Source organism: Haemaphysalis longicornis, unplaced genomic scaffold (assembly GCF_048455015.1).
Source record: "Haemaphysalis longicornis isolate Haplotype H1 unplaced genomic scaffold, Haemaphysalis longicornis Haplotype H1 scaffold_1, whole genome shotgun sequence".
Lineage (NCBI taxonomy): Eukaryota > Metazoa > Arthropoda > Arachnida > Ixodida > Ixodidae > Haemaphysalis > Haemaphysalis longicornis.
Window position 1 is genome coordinate 199,144,861 of NW_027526203.1, and position 14,648 is coordinate 199,159,508.

The 14,648-nt window shown below is 47.1% G+C and overlaps 1 pseudogene; it reads right to left on the reverse strand.

The window, feature by feature from the left end:
• Positions 1–3,777: 3,777 nt before the first annotated feature.
• Positions 3,778–14,648, reverse strand: part of LOC144156344 (uncharacterized) — a 117,213-nt pseudogene continuing 106,342 nt past the window's right edge.

Sequence of the window (14,648 nt, forward strand, 5' to 3'; positions counted from 1 at the left end):
AAGCGGGAATGGTGGCGTCCGAAGGGGCTTGCGTCAACACACGCCACGAGAAGACAATCCTTCAGGAGCCGGACTTCACTGCATGCAGCTTCAGGCAGTGCGCGGCACAGTTTGTTGTTCAGCCAGTGGGACAGTGGCAGCGGTCCAGCTACGCAGGCACCACAGGCGCGCAGGCAGCAGGCGAGCAGGCGAGCAGGCGAGCAGGCGAGCCCTACACATAGCTCCATTCAGCTAATTGGTGCAAAAACGACGATTACGAAAAAAGGGTGGAGAAGTTGAGCCCAGGCCGGTCGAAACATACTGAACAAGAGTGCGAAGCGAAGCGAGTCCGTAAGGATCCATGATTAAAACAGCGCAAGGAACAGGGCGAATAAAACGACAAAGGCGGGCGCTGACTTACGAGTCAACGAAATTTCATTGAAAGAAACCGCAAAATCTATATGGGAAATACAAGGGCGCATAGTAACAAAAACAAGAAAGGGAAACAGAATGACCGCCAACGCGAGCATGCAAATTCTCTCAAGGCGTTTCAGGGGAGGAATCTGGCTACTCATAGCGGAAAACATGGCTCCTAGCCAAAGCTTGACCACGCCTCGAGTGAGCAGATACCCGGACCAACGCACACGTGAAGTTTCGGAGGCGTTCGCGATCTTCGAAATGGGAGACTCTTGTGCTAGCATGCCATCATTCGCACTACATGCAAATGAGATACGCTATTTAGATGGCGTGACTTTGGTGGGTGACACCACTGATGAGCAATCGTATTCAAACCATTCTCTTTCCTTGTATTTTTTTTTTCGCAATGTGCTCTTGTATTTTCCACAAATATTTTACGGTTTCTTGCAATAAAATTCAGTCTTAATTAAGCGCCCGTCCTTGCACGTTTTAAACCGAAGCTTTAAGGGCCAACCACATGCACGCGTAAAATGGACGTACTCGCGCAACGGCGTATGCCTGCGGCGACATACGCCGCTGCCTTTACGCCGTCCGACGACGTCGGAAAGGGCGAGTAACCACGTATCGCAGAAACGCGCGCGTCATGGAGGGCGCGCGTAAACCAATGCGCCGCGCAGTGTGGCTCGACCACCCCGACCACACCGGACTCATCTTTGCGGTAACCAGTTCGACTACATTTTAACTCAAATAAAAAAATAATGGCTATTCTCACAAAAGTACGTATATTTAATACAGAAAAAACTAAAACAGTTCTTGGGACATTAAAAACGTTAAGGATTAGTATGCATGCTTGGCAAGCACAAAACCCTCTGCTACATTTGGCGTAAACTGCCTTGCTCCCATAGTTGCTCGCTGCTTCGTGTGTTTTGTCCGGTTGTTTGCTCTCCGTATTTTACAAATTACTTCGTTTTATCGCATAATAATAGTAAAGTGAGCTTATTTATCAATTCCATCCAATGGAATCTGAACCTGGCAACGTTTAACGCGCGAACCTTATCTAGCGAAGCGAGTCTAGAGGTGTTGTTCGAGGAATTAGAGGGCATTAAATGGGATGTAATAGGGCTTAGCGAGGTTAGGAGGGCAGGCGAAGCATTCACGGTGCTAAAAAATGGACACGTCCTATGTTACCTGGGTCTAGAGGACAGAATAGAACTGGGAGTGGGATTTCTAGTAAATAAAGCATAGCTGGCAACATAGAAGAATAGTATAGCATTAACGAAAGGGCAGCAGGTCTTGCAATTAGGCTCAATAAGAGGTACAAACTCAAGGTGGTGCAGGGCTACGCGCCCACATCCAGCCACGACGACCAAGTAGTGGAACGCTTCTATGAAGATATGGAATCGGCAATGGCTAAAGTAAAAACACAGTATACCGTAGTTATGGGGGACTTCAATGCCAAAGTAGGCAAGAATCAGGCTGGAGACAAGGCAGTTGGGGACTCTGGTCTGGGACTCTGGTCTGGGCTGTAGAAATAGCAGGGGGGACCTACTAGTTGAGTTTGCAGAACGGAATAACCTACGCATAATGAATACTTTCTTCTGTAAACGGGAGAGTCGGAAGTGGACCTGGAGGAGCCCGAATGGGGAGCATAAAAATGAAACAGACTTCATATTATGCGATAAGCCTGGCGTCGTGCAGGATGTGGAAGTGCTCGGAAGGGTAAGGTGTAGTGACCACCGTATGGTAAGATCTCGAATTAGGCTAGATTTGAGGAGGGACCGCAACAACCTGGTACGAAAGAAGTCGATTAATGAGCTAACAGTAAGACGTAAAGCAGAAGAATTCAGGATCGCGCTGCAGAACCGATATTCAGCTCTTAACGCTGAAGCCGAGCTCACGACACAGGAAGCCAGCGACAACCTTACACTCATTATCACGGAGTGTGCAGTAGAAGTCGGGGGCACTGTGGCCAGAAAGGATACTGGTAAACTTTCACAGGAGACGAAAGATCTAATTAGGAAACGGCAAACCATGACAATCTCTACCGCAGCTGACAGAATAGAACTAGCGGAGCTTTCGAAGTTAATCAATAAGCGTAAGACAGCTGACATACCGAAGTATAATATGGAGAGGATCGAATACGCTGTAAAGAACGGAGGTAGCCTGAAAGCAGTGAAGAGGCGTCTTGGCGCGGGGAAAAATCAGATGTATGCACTTAAAGATAAGCAAGGCAATGTGATCACAAATAGGGATAAAATTCTCACAGTGGTCGAGGAGTTCTATAGGGACCTGTACAGTAGCCGGGACAGCCAGGATAATGCCGAACGAGACAGTAGTTCAGAGGAGATAGACATCCCACCAGTAACGACCGAAGAAGTAAGGAAGGCTTTGAAAGAAATGAAAGGGGGCAAAGCACCTGGTGAGGATCACATAACAGCAGACCTCTTGAAGGATGGCGGAGAAATTGTACTTGAAAAACTGGCAAGCCTGTATACGCATTGCCTAATGACCGCAAGTGTACAGGAATCTTGGAAGAACGCGAACATCATCCTAATCCATAAGAAAGGCGACATGAAGCACTTGAAAAATTACAGGCCAGATTTCGGCGCACGTTAAAGATCCCCAGGTGGTCGAAATTAATCCGGAGCCCTCCACTACGGCGCGCCTCATCGCCTGCGTTGCGTCGGCGCGTTAAACCCTACAATCAATCAATCAAGAAATTACAGGCCGATCAGCTTACTGCCAGTCGTCTACAAGGTACTTACCAAGGTAATCGCTAACAGAATTTCTGCAACCTTAGATTTCAGTCAACCTGAAGAACAAACAGGGTTCCGTAAAGGTTATTCAACAATGGACCATATTCAAACGATCAATCAGGTGATAGAGAAGTGCGCTGAGTATACTGAACCCCTATATATAGCCTTCATAAATTATGAGAAAGCATTTGACTCGGTCGAAACCCTAGCAGTCATTCAGGCATTAAGGAACCAGGGCGTAGATCAGCATTATGTAAGAATACTAGAGGATATCTACAATGGGTCCACAGCTACCATCATCCTCCATAAGGAGAGCAGTAAAATACCTATAAGGAAGGGTGTCAGACAAGGAGACACAATCTCTCCAATGTTATTCACAGCACGTTTACAAGAAGTATTCAGAACGTTAGATGGGGAGCAGGTGGGAGTAAGGGTTAATGGAGAATACCTCAGTAACCTCAGATTTGCTGATGACGTTGCCTTGCTAAGTAACTCGGGGGACGAATTGCAAAGCATGCTTTCCGCACTGGACGAACAGAGTAGAACCGTGGGCCTGAAAATTATATGCAGAAAACTAAAGTAATGATCAATAACCTCGGGACAGCACAGCGGTTTGAGATAGGTGGCGACGCAGTGGAAGTAGTAAGCGAATATATCAACTTAGGCCAAGTTGTGACCCCAGATCCCCACCATGAGGCAGAGATAATTAGAAGGAAAAGAATGGGGTGGGGTGCATATGGCAGACATTCTCAGATAATGAATAGCAGCCTACCATTGTCGCTGAAGAAGAAAGTGTATGACAGCTGCATCTTACCGGTACTCACCTACGGGGCAGAAACCTGGAGGCTCACTAAGAGGGTTCAACTTAAATTGAGAACGACTCAGCGTGCAATGGAGCGGAAAATGATAGGTGTAACATTAAGGGACAAGAAGAGAGCGGAGTGGGTCAGGGAACAAGCACGTGTTAAGGACATATTAGTAGAGATTAAGAAAAAGAAATGGGCGTGGGCAGGGCATGTAATACGAAGGCAAGATAACCGCTGGTCATTAAGGGTAACATAGTGGATCCCTAGAGAAGGCAAGCGTTGCAGGGGGCGGCAGAAAGTTATATGGGCAGATGAGATCAAGAAGCTTGCGGGGATAAATTGGTCACAGTTGGCACAGGACCGAGGTAATTAGAGAATAATGGGAGAGGCCTTTGCCCTGCAGTGGGCGTAGATAGGCTGATGACGATGATGATGATGATGATGATGATGATTTATCAATTTGCAGTCTTGTTATGCGACCTGACCGCCAGATAACATCACCGCCAGAGTTCTACGTCAACACCGTGCGCCCGAAAGTTTAGGTCGATGTCTGGCGGGCTCTGACTTGGGCGTAACAGGCGCGTGGCAATGCATTCGGCGTACGCCGGAGTACGCCGGTTCCTTACGCGCTTGCTGAGGTTTACGTCGTTGCTGAGTACGTCGGTTTTACGCGTGCATGTGGTTGGGCCTTTAGTGTTCTCATTGATGGCATGTGTAACGCAAATGTGCCCTGCAGGAAAGCCAACTTTCTTTGACGATGACGATGACCGTGGGTGAAGTGTAGCAAAATTGAAACGCTTCCCTGCGAAGCTTGGCCACAGTTCCATTACGCCCCCTCCGCTAAAGGTTGATGTGCAGCAGAGGGAGGAGGGGACGCAGGTGTGCGACAGCGCGACGTAAGTAGGCCTAACGTAACGTTGTGAGTTGAACATCGACAGCCGTTACCCACAGGCCGACGAAGGATGAGAATGGTGTTGCTCTGCGTGCTGTAAGGCTGCTCGCCACAAGACGTTAGGCCTAACTTCTCATTCTAAGGTTTCGAACGTTAGGCCTAACGTCACATCTTGGAGTTCATTGGATTCAATATTAACGTGCGCTGCATATTTGGACGAGGGACGGGACAGTGAAAAGACAAACCAAACGATGGTGCGAAAATTAGCAACTGGTTTATTGAAAGCTGTACGGTTATTTATAGACCATTTTATTTTCTTCGTCCTGGGAGCTTCCATTTATCAGTGGGCTGTGCTAGCAGCCCTACAAATGGCGCAGTCGACATGAATATGTAACTGCGCATGCACAACACAGCCCAGAACATGCTCTGATCTTATGAAAGATTAACAGATGAAAAGGTGTATAAGCATGCGATGGTGAGTGTACATTCCGCATGCGCCGCAGGGCATGCGGAATTCATCCTAGATCGGACAAACGGGGCGGTGTTTAAATGACAGAATGCGAGAGCACAACAATGCTTGCAATCAACTACAATCGTCAGGCCACCTTGCAGTCCACTGCGCAAAATGCGGATGCAAACCAAAGCTGAAACAAGCAAATGTGCTATCACGCTCAAAAGACCGAAGGGTTCTGGAAGTGATTTAGGCCTTCAGAATGCTGTCTGTGGAACCTGACAAATGTATTAGCGTGCCCTCAATAGCCCTCACAGAAAAAGAGATAAAAATAATGAAAGAAAAGTCTAATGTCACATGAGCGCACGCACGAAGCTATGTTTAATCTATTAATGTACACTTACCATCGCATCCTTATAAATAACCATACAGCTTTCAATAAAGCACTTGCTAGTTTGCGCACCATCCTTTAGTTTGTCTTTTCACTCTCCCGTCCGTCGTCCAAATATGCAGCGCGCGTTAATACTGAATTCAAGAATATACCAATTAGCCCCTAAACAAACCTTTGTTAACTTCATTGGAGGTTTACCACCTCATATCGGCACCCACCCAAAAAATTGCTCACTGAACGCCAAGCAGTAGGTGTCGATTCACGCCGTACTTCCTAAACGTTATTCCTACGGAGTGCACACCCTAGAGTTGCTGTGGGTATTCCAGAAAAGTGGTGCGTACCTCCAGAGTAGCACATACTCGCAGTGTGGGGTTGGCAAACCATGAATCCATCGCGAGGAAGCTTAGAGTTCAACCGTTGTCGTCGTTATACAGAGGCGTGCATGATTTTTACGTCCTGTCCTTTGCGCTATTTTAATCATGGAGCCTTACCGACTTTCCCAGCTTCACACTCTTATTAAGTATGTTACGAATCGACCAGGCAACTATACGATGTTTTTTTCGAACAGTATCTGTTAGATCACATATTGGTCAGCTAAAAATAGGCTCTCGGGACCTCTAAATCTCCCGCTACTTTCATCGATGCACGCCCGATTCCCCTCATTCCCTCAATTGGAAGAGTAATTCAGGCGTTAGGTCTAGCGCGCTTCAAATAGCAGCTTGAAATTACCGACAGATTTCCGCACTGCAAAACCGATTTTCACTGCCATGCATCCTTAAAGCACCTCGTGGAGGACGTGTATCTCCGAAACAGCTAGCAAGTGTACACGAATCTCTATATCACAAATCATTTCGAAAACGCCTATCATGCAGTTATTTTCGACTAACTAGCAGAGTAGCCCGAGTCACAACGTGTATATATAGACGGAAATTTCTTCATTCTTACACGCTGGAAATTCGGATCGACGCACAAGCCCCTGCCACATGGAACAAATATAGGTCTCTTCCATGGATGAATTCCCTCCCGATCCATCTCTTCAGTTTTGTCAGAGAAGACCTACCTCCCGCATTGGAACCACTCACGTCTTCAAAACCTAACATCGATTCTGACCATACATCTATGGCGTATGCATGTTGCATCAATGGTTCACAGGCAGAACATGTCATGCTGTGACACTAAATCAACTTTCTGATCGCATATGACCAAGTACAATTAAGCTAACATGCTCCTGCAATCAACTGGTATGTGGTCTAATGTTCTAGTATTCCAGGAAAGCACAGAGCAAGCGAGCCGAGAGATCAGCTTCGACTCGCCGTAGCCGATTATCTTGTTCCTCGTAAGGACCACAGCGATGTATCTCTTTTCTCCTCGTGACAGGAACTGTCGGTCTTTTAGACAGCATATTAAAGTTTTTACACCTGCTGGTTGTGATTCTAACACCGAACCCTCCCCTCCCTTTTCGTCCTTCCTATCGCCCATCCTACTTAGGGGAAATCGCCAAACGTATAAACGAGAGATAGCTGCGTTGATCATGCATATCATCTATAACGATATTTTGGAAGCTATTTGGCGGGGTATTTTTTGAATTCCGCCGGGTTCATTGACAATGTGAGATTAAAAAGAATTGTAGAGGTCAACGGGCATGCATATTAACGAGACTTTCTTATTCTCAAGAGCAGGGACCAGAGGTTTCCCATAGCAACACGTTGAACGTTTTCTAGGGATGAGTACCTGTGTTTTCGTCTGTTCAGAGGCACCTTAATCACTTTCATAATTTTTAAATTCAATTCAAATTTTCATGTCGAATAATAGTTGTAATAAAACAAGCATAATTTGCGCGGGGGTGGGGGGGTGGGGGATTTCAGCTTACCAAATATACGTTGACTAAATGTGCCAATAATATGAGCACAGCTGAAGCATTCCGTAGCTTCGTTGGACATTGCATTTTCTAGGCATCTTACGCGAGTTATTCGCGACATTGCTCAATAAGTTAAAATCGCTGCAATTCTCCATCATAGCTGGACTACGCGCCTGGGCACTGAATTACGCATTGCAGTTAGGACGCCCACATCTACTTCAGCCGTGCCATTCGTTCTTCACGGCTTCCCAAAGCCGATAGCCGGATGCGATATGGAGGCCCATGATCGGTAGTTTTAACTTTATAATGCTCCAACACGATTTTATGTTATATTTGGGTCCTCTGCAAGTATCGGCCAAGGTACCATCATGATACCCAGTTGTTGAAGGTGCGCTTTAACTGCGTAAGCAGTGTGCCCCACTGAAATATAAAACAAACCCATCCTTGAACGGACCACCAAGAAGGAGAGGAGTTTCATGTCAATAGCTAATTTGCAATAGCATTACATCTGGAACTGCGCGCAAGAAGCAGGGCCTAGAGACGCAAACACACACAACATGTGTTTGCCATTTGTAAGCGTTGAAGCGCTCAAGCAGAAGCGGCCTTATATGCTACGCTAAGAACCCAGGCCTTACTTGGTTATGGCACCCCAAACATTGTAATCATGTGGGGCGTTTGACTGTATGTCCTAAACTTAGTGTGCACGTTACCTAGAAGAATAAAAATTCTGACGGCATCATGACAATTACTGTGTTTTATATTATTCAGCTGCGCTCTTAATGAAAGAATACCCGAATAAATTATTTAGACGTCAGCGCAACGTGGCTAAATTAATTGGAAAATAAATTTGGGGAGTTATCTGTAAATGCCACACGTTGCGAATTATCCACGGTCCAGAGAAGATGATAGCGGGCTGCTGTCTTTTCACCTTGTTGGCCGCTGAAAGCAGAGGCTTACGGGCCGCATCCTGATTTCGCATACTTGCATCCCTAGTGGTCTGCGGACCAATTAATTACTGACATCTAATCTGATAGTGCCCCTTATTTGACAGGACGTCAGGGAGGGTCCAGCGCAGGCCACTGTAAGAATGGCTTGGTCGTCTTCTTGCACGTTTTTCGGTTGACAGGTAGCGAAGAACTATACGGCCTGATCCCATAAGCGTAAGGCATGAACTAATCTGTTTACAGTATTACAGTACAAGCTCGTTATTCCCCGGTTTTGCAGCTATCGCTCTTTAAGTCTTGCCTCCCTACACGTAGCGCTCTCCTACTTGGTGCGGCATGCGAAGAGGTATTCTATTCCATGTTAAGCTGCTGCTAAAAGCAAGAAGGCCTGGAATATTATGTGACTAACGGCGACCTCGTTTCTGTTTCATTGACAGCGCATTTTTTTTCCTTTTAGTAAAGCGAGCATTTATCCCAGGACTGCTTTCCACTTCCGGAATGTACCGTGTTTCACTTGCGGGCTCGAAGGCCGCGTGTCACGTGAATGGAGGAGCATGCCACCACGAATCCACATTCTTAACTTGTTCTGTGAAGTCAATAACATAGGCGGCGGTGAATAAATATGGGGTATTTCCTTTAACGGAAAGAGGACGATACGACTCTTGTATCACATAACGTATGTGTGTGTGTGTGTGCGTGTGTATGTGAGGGGGTGCATGTGGGTGTGTACGTGCGTGAGCGTCTCTATTTAGGCACCACTCATTCCAATCGGGCCTCCATGCATGAGCACAGGCACCTCCATGTTGGTCAATGCTGTTTTCTCGACGGACAATGGGTACACAGGGCCCAAAAACGCATCTAGCTATCTCAGAACATCGCGCAAAAGAGCGATTCAGTATGCGGGCATTCACTCGCTGTTACGTTGCGAACAGTGAAATCGTAGCGCTAACCTAATATTCCTAATAGTAGAAACCCAGAATCGCCATAAGCAAAGAAGGTGGTGCCCGCCATTGCGCTCGGCAAAGAGCTTACACGGGCAATGCAACCGCTCGTTTCAGGCAGACGAGCGCACACGCAAACATGACGCCGTATATGGGAACAGAAAAGGCGGCGAGCTATTTCCTGTCCCGTTCCCCTCGCTTTTCTTCGCTTTTTTCCTGATTCGCTCCTTGTAGCGGCTGGGGCTTATTGAATTTGTGGACAGTAATCAATATTGAAGACGGAGGGAGTTACGCGCGGCCATTAAGGGAGATTGAAACGTCATTCGGTAGGCTCTTGCGTGTTTCATACATGTAGTTAGCGCGATAACGTACTTTGAGCAATGAGCCTTTCTTATTTCCCAGAGTGACTTTTCCTCCCAAAGGCTCCCCGTTGTCCAGAGCAGCCCGTAACCGAGTTAGCCCCTCCGCGCGCGCTCCAGCCCCTATCGCGAATGGCGCGGAGGCAATTCGGATTATTGGGGCCTTATCTCGAAGTGGGCAGTTAGCGTGACTATCGGATATGTTATGCATGCACTCTCCTCTTTACGCCTCCCTTCTCACCCTCGTTCGCGGTGGACGGAGTCCGCGTGAGTGGCCGCAGACCAAGAACAAAAGGCCGGGCCGCATGTGCACGTCCGGCGCTCGTAAAGCGCGGCCAGCGAGTTTAAGGGACACTCTAAGCGTTATTAGATTTCCCCGATGGGAGCAGGAGAAAGGGTGACCGGACCGATGCGTCCCGCTATTTTCGTATCCGCAGGGCTGGGTGGTGTTTATTGAATTTCGTTTATATGCCTCGTGAGATCGACACACGCAACACACTCGCGCGTACACGCACGCACACGTTGGCGCACACTCACACACACACACACACACACACACACACACACACACACACACACACACACACACACACACACACACACACACACACACACACACACACGCACACACACACACACGCACACACACACACACACACGCACACGCACACGCACACACACACACGCACACACACACACGCACACACACACACACACACACACACACACACACACACACACACACACGCACACGCACACACACACACACACACGCACACTTGTATATCTTATGTACGTTATGCAGCGCGAATTTGAAAGTTTGTATGTTATGTTTTCATATAAAGCAATGTCCCTGGGAAGGAACAGAATTGAAGGAGTTAGCATAGTTCTTTAAAATAAAACAAACCTGCATGTTGTCTTCATTGCAACTTTAATTCGAAAAAAGCTGTTCGAATTGACCATTCTTATCCAACTGATGAATTAATCTTCCTGTCTGTTTATACATCAATCTCCGCATTTGTTCCTGTAGAAAAGGCCTATCGCCTATGTTCACAGTTTTCTGACGGCACTGACGATGACTTTTCCATTGCTCTGTCCCCCGTGTCCACCGGTAACAACGTTCGCTGCTTGTTTTTTTCTTCTTCTTTCCTCCGCAGATAACTCAGGTATAAGAAGTGCGTGGCCTTTAAGCTTATTGCCTAAACTTTCAAGGACCTCAATCTGCGGGATGGCGGAGGAAGTTATTGCGGTTGTAATAAGAGCAGGTTCACTCCGTTGCGGTTCACTAAACAAAAATTTCCCCAACTGAAGATGCCGCGAAGCCATACGCATCTTTGAATTGGTTTTTAAAATCTGCCTTAGTCGGATTTACCGTATTTTTGCGATGGGCCATCGGCTACAATTCATTGTAATTCAGCGTTTATGGGCATGTAAGTCTGTAGAAAAGCTTCGTTAACAGTTCGTATTTATGAGTCATTTGTATATATGCTCCGAATAAGGGTCCTGATAGAGATTGTTGCGTTACGTACGTACCCGTGTTCATTTCCGTGTTTCGCAGGTTGGAGAACTGAGCCCTACCCTGTTTAACATTGCGCTCATCGGCCTTCTGGACGAAATGGTTGAAACTGACAGAATCCCTATGTACGTTGGCGATATATGAATCTAGGCTTCTGGTGTAACTCGACCACACTTGCGAGCCTGTCTACAGCAAGCTGTAACAATAACACCTTGGTACTTACGCCTCCAAAAACTGAGTTTGTCTCCAGCAAAATGCGCTGTTCTTCCCTTCACCACAAAGTCAATGGTACAATCAATACCCCAGCCCCACTGATGGCACTTTAATACCCTACTTTACACAACACACACTTCTGGCCGTCATTGTGGAAATATGGCTGAGATGGACAAAACATATTATGGACGCAAAGACCAAACTTGCAAGCTTTGTGCACGTTCTCCGTTTCGTGGCAGGAATAGAATGGGGCCCATCACAGAACGCCCTCTGAAGTTATACCGCATTCTTTTTCCTTTTTTTAGGGGGGGGGGGGGTGGCTACCTTCGTCTTAGCCTGCCAGTCATATGAAATTTGCCTACTTCATGCCCATGCTCATTGGAAAGCATGCAAGCACAAGCCCTACGACCACACCTGGGTCTACCGCGATGTACGTCTGCTGCTCTGGGTACGATTGCCGAGGCACGTGTCTATCCGATGAATGCACTCCTTTCGTGCGAAACTCTTCGTGTCCACCGCGGGTCTCTTTCACTAGCTTAACGTGTTTCGAACAATTTTAAGTGAGCTAGGGTTCCGTGTATCTTGATGTCTGGGAACGAAAACTTCCGAGGCTTCACGTGTATTTGAAGCGCGAGGTGTTCTATCGTGCGAGGCGTCGGAAAGCGAACGTCCTCGTGTGTGTGCTATTAGCACGCGCTCACTACCGAAATCACACGCCGTTCAAAACGTATCTACCTCAAGCTTATACATCTCATCATTTGGATATTCATCTTCACTAGATTATAATAAATAGGCACCCCTTTCAAGATAAAAACATGACTTGGACTTCTATCATATACGTCTTAGAATTTTGATACGTATTTTAAGTTAAGTTAAAAAAACATTTGCTCACACCATTTACCTAAATTCCGTTACCTCTATGTGTTGTGTTAAAAATCTTCGCTGGTCATTCACCTTCTCAGCGTGGAATGGCTCATCATTGTTTTTATGGATCGTGCAAAACGCATTTTGCGCCCTGCTTTCTTGCAATGGGATTCAAATGTTCTCGCAAAATGGGATCTGTCTAAGGAGCAAAAAATGGCTGGTGATTACTATACTCCCCAATGCGAAATTTGTGCGGTGCGCGAACTGCATTCTTGGTAATGGCGCATAGTTGCTGCGTCTGAGGCAGGGATCGCGTGATCAGCGAACGCACGGCGGCGCGCGCTACTCTGCCGTTACCTTGCGGCGCGGCGCCGCCGCCGAGCATGTTGTTGCAAATGGTGTTTGAAACTCCCTCGAAAATGTCACGTGGTTCGGATGAGCCACGCAACGAGGAGGAGAGAAAGAGTTGCTTTATTGAAAGAGAAAGGAGCAACGGACGGGACGCCGAAGGACCTACGTACGTTACATCACGGAACGCGTGCTGGGCTTCCGTGGCGCCGCCCCGGCATACCGCTCTCCCCCTCACACTTTGGCCACACTTTCCTCCTCCGTTTACTTTCTGTGTTTGGTGTTTCCTTCGTTCGCTCGGTTACGAGGCTGACGAAGCCGCCAAACCACAGTAGCGGACGCTTACGTGTCGTGCACTAAAAACAAGCTTCACCAGTGGGAATCCTCAGGGTCCGCTTTGAGACAAAGTTACCAGCAATGCAGCCTTCATAAGTATTTTTGTAGCATTTCATGGTCTGGAGTTTGACGTTCCAGCCTATTTTCGATTTTATTAGCTATGTTGAAGCTTTCCTGAGGCCTTCGAAAGTTGACCGGTGCCACGAGGCTTTAATTTAGTCCGCTCAATTCAATCGTTTTTTTAATGTTAATCCTTCGCGTCTCCTTTTAATGGTGGTCGTCGTCAATCCCGTGGTAGCGGAAATCCCAGGAGTTGAGATTTACTCACAGATGGTTATTTACATGCCTTCGGTGCTAAAAAAAAGCGGTCATCATTGTGCTAATGAGTTTGACCCGTTAGACTATTGCCGATACCCTGACGTCACGTCTTGTCTCTTTAAGTTGCTGCCTTCCTTAAACGAGCAACCAGGAGCTTTCACTTGAAGAAGAAAAATAATGTTTACGGACTTCAGTGCTATTCCATAAACAAAATGCAGTTGCAAAAAACGCCGTTAGTTTGACAGCAGCGCTCTACAAGGGGTTCCAAGAGCTGCTTTGTGGAATGCTTTCGAAAGGTTTATCAAGTTCACACCATTGCCCTTGCTCATTATCATGGTAAACTGTTCTTGTACTATAGACTAATTTCCCTAAATTAAATATCGGTTTACTGGCTACTATCCTATATCTCTCAACTCTGTACATTATAACGTTTTGGCTATTATTTTGCATATTCGGCAGCAAAGTGTTATCAGTGACACCATAAGTACGTACCGAACTTGTACCACTACTGATAGCAGTGTTCAAACTACATTCATACTGATCGTCCGTGCTTAGGTGCCTCTCAGATACCTCGAGCAAGGGGCTCATATCCAGGTTGATTTCTGCAAAGCGTTCGCTTTTTCCCGATCAGGCCAACCTCTACAATGCTACATTGGGTGGCATTCGTATGGTTTACGTAGCCGTGTAACACGTGTGATTACCAAGGGGCACTTCGTGCGTCGTTACCTCGCGGCTCTGACATAAAACAATGGCTTCTTCTTCCGCTACTTTCCTCCGTTCATTTAGAACATCCTTGCCTTAATGTTTTCCGCAACACTGGTGCTCGCGATTTCTCTCACGCCAATGCTTCCAGCAAGCGCATCGCGTATGATTGGTGCGCCCAGAAGCCGATTGTAAATCAAGCCTACAGAGAGAAAAAAATGTATTGTTTAAACAGCCCTAGTCCGGGCCGTCGTGACGGTAAACAGACGGTCCGTAGCTCTCCCAGAGGCCGCCACTAACCCGAAGGCTGTCGACAGCCAGGAGTTCTTGCAACGACTTGATGTCAACGCCATGAACCGGGTTCAGCCATTTCTCCCAGGAAGTGATGCGGGAGCTGAGGTTTGGAGGTAGGTCAGGTGGGCGGTACTTCCAGAAAGGTGTACTGAAGGGTGGGTACATCAGTTAGGTTTGAGGCGAGTGGCAGCACAACCCTCCCCTCTTCTTGCCCCTTTCTCTCGCGTACCACTCACCTCGTACCCCTGTCTCTCGAGTACCAC